Below are 9,072 nucleotides of genomic sequence, written 5' to 3' on the forward strand. Positions count from 1 at the left end.
TTTTGGGCTAAAATATATTTAGTAAATAAAATGTCTATGTTTGTGTTGTAGTCATGGCGACCCCTGGTTCCTATCACCACCACTGTAAAGAGATCTGAACCATTTCACACCAAACCACTCTGAATCATCTCAGTTATCCAGTTCTGCAGTCATTGGAAAATCATTGGAATTCTCCTTCAGTAACATCTTTAAAAAAAAATCAGATTTGTAATTAACTTTAAGCTTTTTTTTAACCGTCATGCAGAGATAATATTTGACAGAATATCTGAAAATATTCAATAGTTGCAGTTACTGACACAGCTGTTCTTGAGTCTTTCATAAAGATACGTGATTGTAAGTGAACTTAACTGAAACAAGAAAGGCAAACCAAGCTGTTAGCGAACTTGCTAGATTTGAGTGCTTTCATGGTGAAGTCAGAGGATTTAATCATAATTTACTGTGAGTTCAAAGGTTTTTGATATTTCAAACTGCAGCTGCAAAAGTAGCCTTTATTCACAACTGTGATTCCCAGCTCCAGGCCTGGAGGCCTCCTTACACTCTACTACTCAGTGTTTTCACCACTATAACAAATTAAATCATATTGTTTTATGGTGTGAGCAGGGACAGTTCCTCTAGAAAGACTGATTCTGGGCTCAGGCTTCATGAGTAATCCAGAATTAAATCTGTTTTTGTAAAGTTAATCCACATAATCCACAAGGGCATGTACATTTAAACTTTTACAACATGTTTATCATTAGAGACATATACTTCCAGGCATTAATTTAAACTGCTGAGAGAAATATAACCACAGAGAAACACTGTATTCTATTCAGGTGCTGATTTAAAGGCTGTTGAAAAGTTACTGATCAAGTTTTGAGATTCTGTATGTAAGAATTAAGGTCTGTTGGTGATCTGATAGTGGCAGAAGAAGACAGTTTGATTGACTGATATTCTTTGATGAGTAAACATGCAGTAGAGCAGCACACGAGAAGATCATATTTATTAAAGTAAATGATGTTTCAGCAATTCCTGATTAGAATTTAAGGACTTATTGTAGACAGTGTATTGTTTGCCTTCATTCGGTTATGGCAGGGGTGCGTAATTCCAGTCCTGGAGGGCAAAGTTCAGCACAGTTTGGTGATTTACCTGCTTAAATACACCTGATTCAGCTCATGGGGTAATTGCCTGGTTTAGTGGGTGCGTTTGAGCAGGGAACCTACCAAACTCTGCTGAACATCGGCCCTCAATGGCTGGAGTTGTGCACCCCTGCATTATTGCCCTACACAGAGATTGCAAGATCATTCATAAGAGAGTAATTACACAAACTATAATCCATGAATTCATCATCTAACCCCCTTATCCTCATGGGTCATGAGTGTGGTGGCGCTCATTGGGCGGACGGCAGGACACACCCTGGACAGGTCACCAGTCCATTACAGGACAGACACACATTCACACACACCGAGGGTAATTTAGTAGTACCAGTTGGCCTGACTGCATGTCTTTGGATTGTGGGATTAAACCCACACAGACACAGGGAGAAGATGCACAATCCACACAGAAAGGACCCTGGGGAGCTGACAGCACTGCCCACTGCCCCATTGTGCCCTTTGTCCTTCACACTGAGTTCCTGATTCCCTTTTTGGGATCTAATTTGGGGATGTGCATGGGTACTGGGGTACTTGGTTAACCATCAAAGTACCGTTTGAGTCCTGAATCACTGTTCAGATACTCGTTCTGTTTTAGCACCGGACTACAGAAAACATACAGACAATTCAGTGAAACTCCACTTTAACGTTTTAACAGGACAGTGAAATATTAACTTTTTTTACCCTGACAAAATAAAGCGTTGGCACATCGTCCACCAAAGAGAAAAGGGCTCAGTTAGCTGTAGTTTTAGCTCAACATTTGTTCCATCCAACATGAAATTACAGATTTTTAAAAATAAAACCATGTTTTAAATGCTTGCTGCATTTTTTTTTTTGTGCTACTGATCTGTTTAGCCTTTTTAATGTGGGATCCCTTAAAAGAGCCTCCTGTTCCAGCCCTACATCAGTTTCAGATGAAGGACCCTTTATTTTAGATGCTTTTTCTTTATAACCAGATTAACTCCTGTGGGTACTCGAATATCAAAAGAATTTAGAAGAGAAGAACAGAGCCTAACAAACTGGAGTTCCTGTACTAATAGATGTTGGATATAATAAGAAGCCCCACTTTGTCAGTTACTCCGTACTTGAGGAGTCTAGACTGATACTTTTATTTTAGAGGGCGGCTCCTTAAATTTCCACTAGAGCCAGTATTTAACTGAAGTCACCTTAGACTTTTACTGAAGAATCATTCTAGGCTGCTCTATCCACTGTGCTTTGCTGAATATAGAACAGTTCCAATAGCTAAATTAAACTATTCTTTAGACTGTCCATCCTACAGCAGTCTAGCTCCACATATCACGCTGAGGTGTTTCAGCCTGGACAACTTTTTAAATGAGGCACAATAAAGGTCAGCCAATCAGAACAGAGGCCATTTACACACATTATTCTTAAAGGTGCAGTAACAAAAACAGCCTGTATCTCTAACAGATAAAAAGAAGTTGGGAAATTGTGGAAAATCAAATTGGGGTTTATGTTACTCATACAAAACATATCAAACATAATATGTCAAGTTAAACTCTTAAATACTTCCTGTAAATAGTCAAAAAAAAAAATATTAAACAACCGAAATAAGTCTTTTGTGCAGATGCTTGGTCTGGATGATGCATAAAATAAGTGTAAAATAAGTCTAAAACAGTCAGCGACCACTTGTTCACTCAATCACACTATTGTTTATCAGCAGCCTGTGGATTCACTGTGTTCTGAGTATCTCCAGATATCTACCTGTTTGTTCTTTATCAAAGGTGCCATATTCAGTGGTAGTGTAGACGTCATCATACAGCATCTCACAGTCCTCTGTTAAAACATTAGCAGAGTTAATACAGTTAATACTCTGCACGATGATGAGAATAAAGTTGAATCTAATCTAATATATGTGTGTGTGTGTGTGTGTGTGTGTGTATACATATACATATATGTAGGTCTACTCACCAGTCTGAGCTGTATGTATGGAGCTGTAAAGCAGGAGACACATTAATAGGAGAAACTTCATGGTCTGCTGTGCAGCAAGAGTTCAGTCTAGCTTAAGGTTAGATGTGCAAAAGGAACTGCCGTCTGCACGCTGTCACGCTTTTACAGAGGAATAAAAACCCTATTCCTTCCGCTTCAAACTATTTCCTCCTTTCACAGTTCACACAGAACATGCACAGAACAATCTTAGGCAGCCACAAAAATTATTTACTAATATTCATTCCAGGAGCATGTGTAACAAAAACCACATTTCCAAAAAAGTGGGGATGCTGTGCAGAATGTAAATAAAAATAGAACGCAATGATGTGCAAATCATGTAAACTATATTTTTAGAGGAAAATACTACAAAGACAACATAATGAATTCAGAACCACTGACTAACTGCGTTTTGCACACAGAGGAATTAGACCTCCACATTTAACCCATCTGCGCAGTGCAACACCCACATACATGCACACCAGTGGACACACACACTAGGGGAATATAAGCACACTTGCCCAGAGTGGTGGGCAGCCCTATTCACAGCGCCCGGGAAGCAGTTGGTGGTTAGGTGTCTTGCTCAAGGGCACCTCAGTCACGTAACGTCGGCTCAGGGGATAAAACTGGCGACCTTCCGGATCCCTAACCTCCAGCCCACGACTGCCCAAATTGCTGAAACTGAGCAATTTTATTGTTTTTTTGAAAAATATATGCCTATTTTTAATTTGATGCCAGCAACACGTTCCAAAAAAGTTGGAAAATGTTTTTGAAAATGAAATGTTTTCCATTCTTGTTTGATATAGGATTTCAGCCACTCATCAGTTCTGGGTCTTATTTGACGTGTTTTTAATTTCATAATGCGCCAAATGTTTTCAGTGGTGACAGGTCTGGACTGCAGGTAGGTCAGTTTAGCACCCGGACTCTTTTAATATGGAGCAATGCTGCTGTAATACATGCAGAATGTAGTTTGACATTGTCTTGCTGAAATAATTCCTCCCTAAAAAAGACGTCGTCTGGATGGCAGCATATGTTGCCAAAACATGTATATATCGTTCAGCATTAATGATGCCTTCACAGATGTGCACGTCAACCATGTCATGTGCACTAATGCACCACTATACATCATGAACACTGGCTTTTGAACGGTGCATTAATAACAAGCTGAGTGGTCTTTAGCCCGGAGGACACAGTGTCCATGATTTCCAAAAATAATCTCAAATGTTGATTCGTTGGACCACAGGACACTTTTCCACTTTCCTTCAGTCCATTTTAAATGAGCTCCAGCCCAGAGAAGGTGGCAGTGTTTCTGGATCCTGTTTATATCTAGTTTCTTCTTTGTATTTTTTTTTTTTTGAGTTTTAACTTGTATTAGTGGATGCAGTGATGAACTGTTTTCACAGACAGTGTTTTTCAGAAGTGTTTCTGAGTCCATGCAGTGATTTCCTCTACAGAATCATGTCTGTTTTTAATGCAGTGCTGCCTGAGGGCACAAAGATCACAGCCAGCAAATACTGGTTTTTGGCCTCGTCCCTTACATACAGAGATTTCTCCAGATTCTCTGAATCTTTTAATGATATTATGTACTGTAGATGATGAAAAGCACACGTTCTTTGCTATTTTATTCTTGAATTGTTGCACTATTTGCCTGTGCAATCTTTCACAGAGTGGTGAACCCCTCCTCATCTCTACTTCTGAAACACTCAGCCTCTCTGAGATGCTCATTTTATACTCAATCATGTTACTGACCTGTTGCCAATCAACCAACAGGTGTTTTTAAGCAATGCATATCTTTACCAGCCTTTTGTTGCCCCTGTCCCAACTTTTTTGGAACATGTTGTTGGCATCAAATTCAAAATGGGCAAATATTTTTCAAAGAACTATAACATTTCTCACTTTCTACATTTGATATGTTGTCTTTGTACTATTTGCAATGAAATATAGGGTTTGAATGATTTGCACATCATTGCATTTTGTTTTCATTTACATTTTGCACAGCGTCCTAACTTTTTTGGAAATGGGGTTGTATATAACATTAGAAAAAATACAGATAAAACATAACTACAGCAGTCAGTAGGTAGATTGTGTTGTTATCTAAGTTAATAGGTGTTTTTCTTGTACTGCACATCAAAGTAATTGTATGAATACTATGCAGAAGACAGTGCAGTGGTGCCTGTCCCTCCAGTCAATGAGCTACTGACTGGACTGTAGCAATAAATGTTAACAGTTGTACAGTTTACCTTTAACAATTTGACATTCCTGGTTGCATAAACAAAGTGACAGTCCAATGTGCAATATTTGTGGACAAATAAAAATAAACAAAATAAACAAAGGTACGTGAGGTACGACATTCAAAGTAAACAAAGCAGCGGCGCGGCGCGAGATACGACACTCAAAATCAACAAAGCGGCAGTGCAGTGTGAGATACGATACACAAAATAAACAAACCGGCAGTGTAGTATGAGATACGATACACAAAATAAACAAAGCAGCAAGTGCAATATGAGATATGAAAATTTGGTGGCAGAGGTCCAACCTGTATTGGAAGTCCATCGTGTACAGGGTGAAGAAGAAGGGGGAGAGCACAGTTCCCTGAGGAGCTCCAATGCTGCTGACCAGATGGTCTGACAGGCAGATTCCTAACTGCACACACTGGGGTCTTCCAGACAGGTAGTCCAAGACCCATGGACTTGTCATGGACTTGTCCACCAGCATTTTCTCCATCTTCTCCTCCAGCATGAGAGGCTGGATGGTTTCGAATGCACTTGAGAAGTCAAAGAAAGTGATTCTCACTATGGTGTTGTTCTGGTCCAAATAGGAATATGCCTTCTGCAGTAGATTACTAACAGCAATGTCCACGTCACAGTACCTGCTGCTGTTGTCCAAGCAGTTGACCCCTGTATAGCCTCCGAATCCACCATCTGCATTGGAGGCAAGGTATTCTGTAACACTCCAGAATCGATCAGATGCTCGCGGATGAATTTAAAAAAAGAGGATTTGCTGAAACATTTTCCAAACTCATAGTCAAACCACAGGCAATGGTCAGATCCAAAACAGTCCAAAAACACAAAAAGACAAACATTACTAGAAGGCAGACAAAATCCAAAAGGCAGAGTCAAAAATCCAGAAAAACGAGTAGGCAGTACAAGAAAACCCACTCAGTAGCTCACAAGAAAGCAATACCTCACAAAGATCTAACTAAAGCCCAGGCTTTAAATACTAACTATCATAGGTCACATGAACAAGGAAGACACTTCCCAGGAGGAAGTGGTTGGAAAAGATGTTTTCCTGGATGAGAGGAATGGTAATTATTCTCTTTGCTCGCTTTAAGATGTGCTAAATATAAAGAGAATCAGCTGAAGGAAGCAATATTCCAACTACTTTGATGTTTTACTGACAATTCCTTGCATTTTATTACTGGTCTGCATATCTATATTTCCATACTACACTGTAATAGATGACATAAGAACACCTCATAATGGACGGATGAAATGTAACCAAAAGATCTCTTCTAACTTTTTTTTTTGTCTCAAAAAGAACAACCTTTGTTGAGATTTTTAATAATATGATCAGAATTAATGCTCCACTTCAACAAACTGCTATTAAAAAGTTCCTAAAAATTTGAAAGAGCTTATGACAGAAATTGACTGTTCCAAAATCTGCACTGGAGTTTTTCATTCTGTTTCTTCCTGTAATCCACAATGTTCTCCACTGTTTTTGATGTATTAGGCAGGAGGTCATTGATAGTACACCATGTTACTGATCTGTTCACCTCTTGCAGATAACTAGTCTCATTATTGTCTGTAATAAGGCCTATTATGGTGGTATTGTCTGCATATTTCACAGTATTAACAGATTCATTGTGAGATACCAGATCATTAGTATAGAGAGAAAATGCCACGGACACAGTACTGAGCCCTGAGGCACTCCAGTATTAATTGACAATCGCTGTGATGTTACATTATTAGTTTTACCAGACTGTTTCCTTCCACTTAAAAAGGCCAGAAACCAATGACATAAAGCTGACCTGATGTTTAAGTCCATTAACTTTTGGAAGAGCTTGGTGATATTCACTAGATTAAAAACTGAGGTGAAATCTATGAAAAGAGCAATTATATAATTGTTAGCAAGATCTGTCTCAAAACTGTTCATACACTATGTGTGTACACCATGATAAAGAGCTAGATTAATGATATTGTCGACTGATCGATTAGCATGATAAGCGAATTGATATGAATCCAATACTGAAGCTGTATGTGACTAAAGAAGAGTTAGGATAATATACACAAATGTCTTCATAGCACCTGAAGTAAGCGCTATATCCAACCTACCGTGAAAGCTCTGGTTTGTTGAAGTGCTGTCTGTAACTGAGAGTAACCTCTTTGTGAGGTGGGCCCTGCCCCTGGACTGTGCTGATGGTGGTAGTTCCATAGTGAGTTCTGTACTCAAAGTATTCTGTGGTTAAAAGTGAATTCTTTTGCCAAAATCTTTTGTGGTAAATCGCCACAGTGGCTGGGATCTGTATGATTCCTAGTGTTTAACTCAATTTAGGGTAATAGCTGACGTGCCCTGTTGAAATATCTAGAGAACTTTGGCTACATCTAGTGGCCAACATAAGACACTGCAGAGTTAGGACGTTTTAAATAACAATAGTAAACTGTAGTTCTATTGTATCTCTTGCTCCTAGTGGTCAAACTAGGGTATTACAAAATAAGTCACCCTTGGGTGCTTCCTAGTGGTTAAACTAGGGTATTGCCATCAAACCAGCATATTGAAAATTAAAGTCGCTTTCTGGTGCTCTCTAGCAGTCGAAATAACCCGTCGCCAAATAGAATCGCCTTTTTCTGGAAATTTGAGGAGTAGTGAATTGCAGCCTATAGCCAATTGTTGCTACTGCCTGTGAGGGTCATCTTAAGTGTACAACTTAATTTCTCTGACGCATCATTAATTAAATTGGATAACTGAATAGGCATTGTGTATGCAAATACCTGTTTAGATAAACAAGGAAAGATTGATCAATAGATCCCCTCAGAGATTTACAACATTGAAAGTGTTGTTGAAGTTTAATGCAAGCTAATTCATTAGTGTGTCCTTGCACACATTTTGTGAGTAAGACTCACCTTCTCTATCCTTAGCTATTGTCTAGTGGTGCATACTGTAAATAACTTGTTTTGTAACCTAATTATAGGATTGTGAACTTAGGGATTGCTGTCCAATGATATTACCCTACGATATCACTTGCATTTATGTTGAATACATTTTATTTTGCTTTGCTGTGTACCCATAGTTAGGTGGAGGTCCAATGGGATTAACCTTGATTTACACTAATTTTCTATCGCATATTTAGTGAGTGTTTCCCAGCTAAGAACTCTGTATTAACAGCCACATATAATCAACTTTGTTCTCTGTAATTAGCTGTCATTTTGTAAGACAGTTGAATCCCCTAATAGCTTGGAAAATTCTCATTTTCCAGCACTTCCCAATGTGATAGTAGAAGCATTGATATCTGTATCGAGTTAAGTTAAAATGACAGGCAAAGCCCTATCAAACCCCACCAGTGGAGGAGATCTACTGGATAATGTGGAAACAGTGCTGGCAAACTTAACTAAAGACCTGATGCCGAATTTTGTAAACATGATTCGAAACGCTAGTACGTCCGACCTACAGTCACTAATGTCAGACTGTATAGCCCGCCACAAAGCTAATGCTCTTCAAGGGCTTGAACTCACCAAAACATTATGCCAAATGGCAATCATCGTGATAGCCCAGCTCTGATCCACTTGCAGAGAGTCAGAGCAATCCAAAACCCAGCTTGCAGCAGTTGTGCAGGTGAGCCAACAATACGACAAAGAGAAGGCAAGCTCAGCAGGCAAAACTGAGGGCTAGCCCACCTCCTCTCCACTCAGGAGTTGGAGCCAGATTATTCTAATGCAAAAGTTGGGAAACCAGAGCATAAAATTGATGGAGCCACTGGACTCCCTAGCCGAACCCCAACAATAAT

The sequence above is a fragment of the Colossoma macropomum genome, unplaced genomic scaffold (assembly GCF_904425465.1).
Source record: "Colossoma macropomum unplaced genomic scaffold, Colossoma_macropomum, whole genome shotgun sequence".
Classification (NCBI taxonomy): Eukaryota; Metazoa; Chordata; class Actinopteri; order Characiformes; family Serrasalmidae; genus Colossoma; species Colossoma macropomum.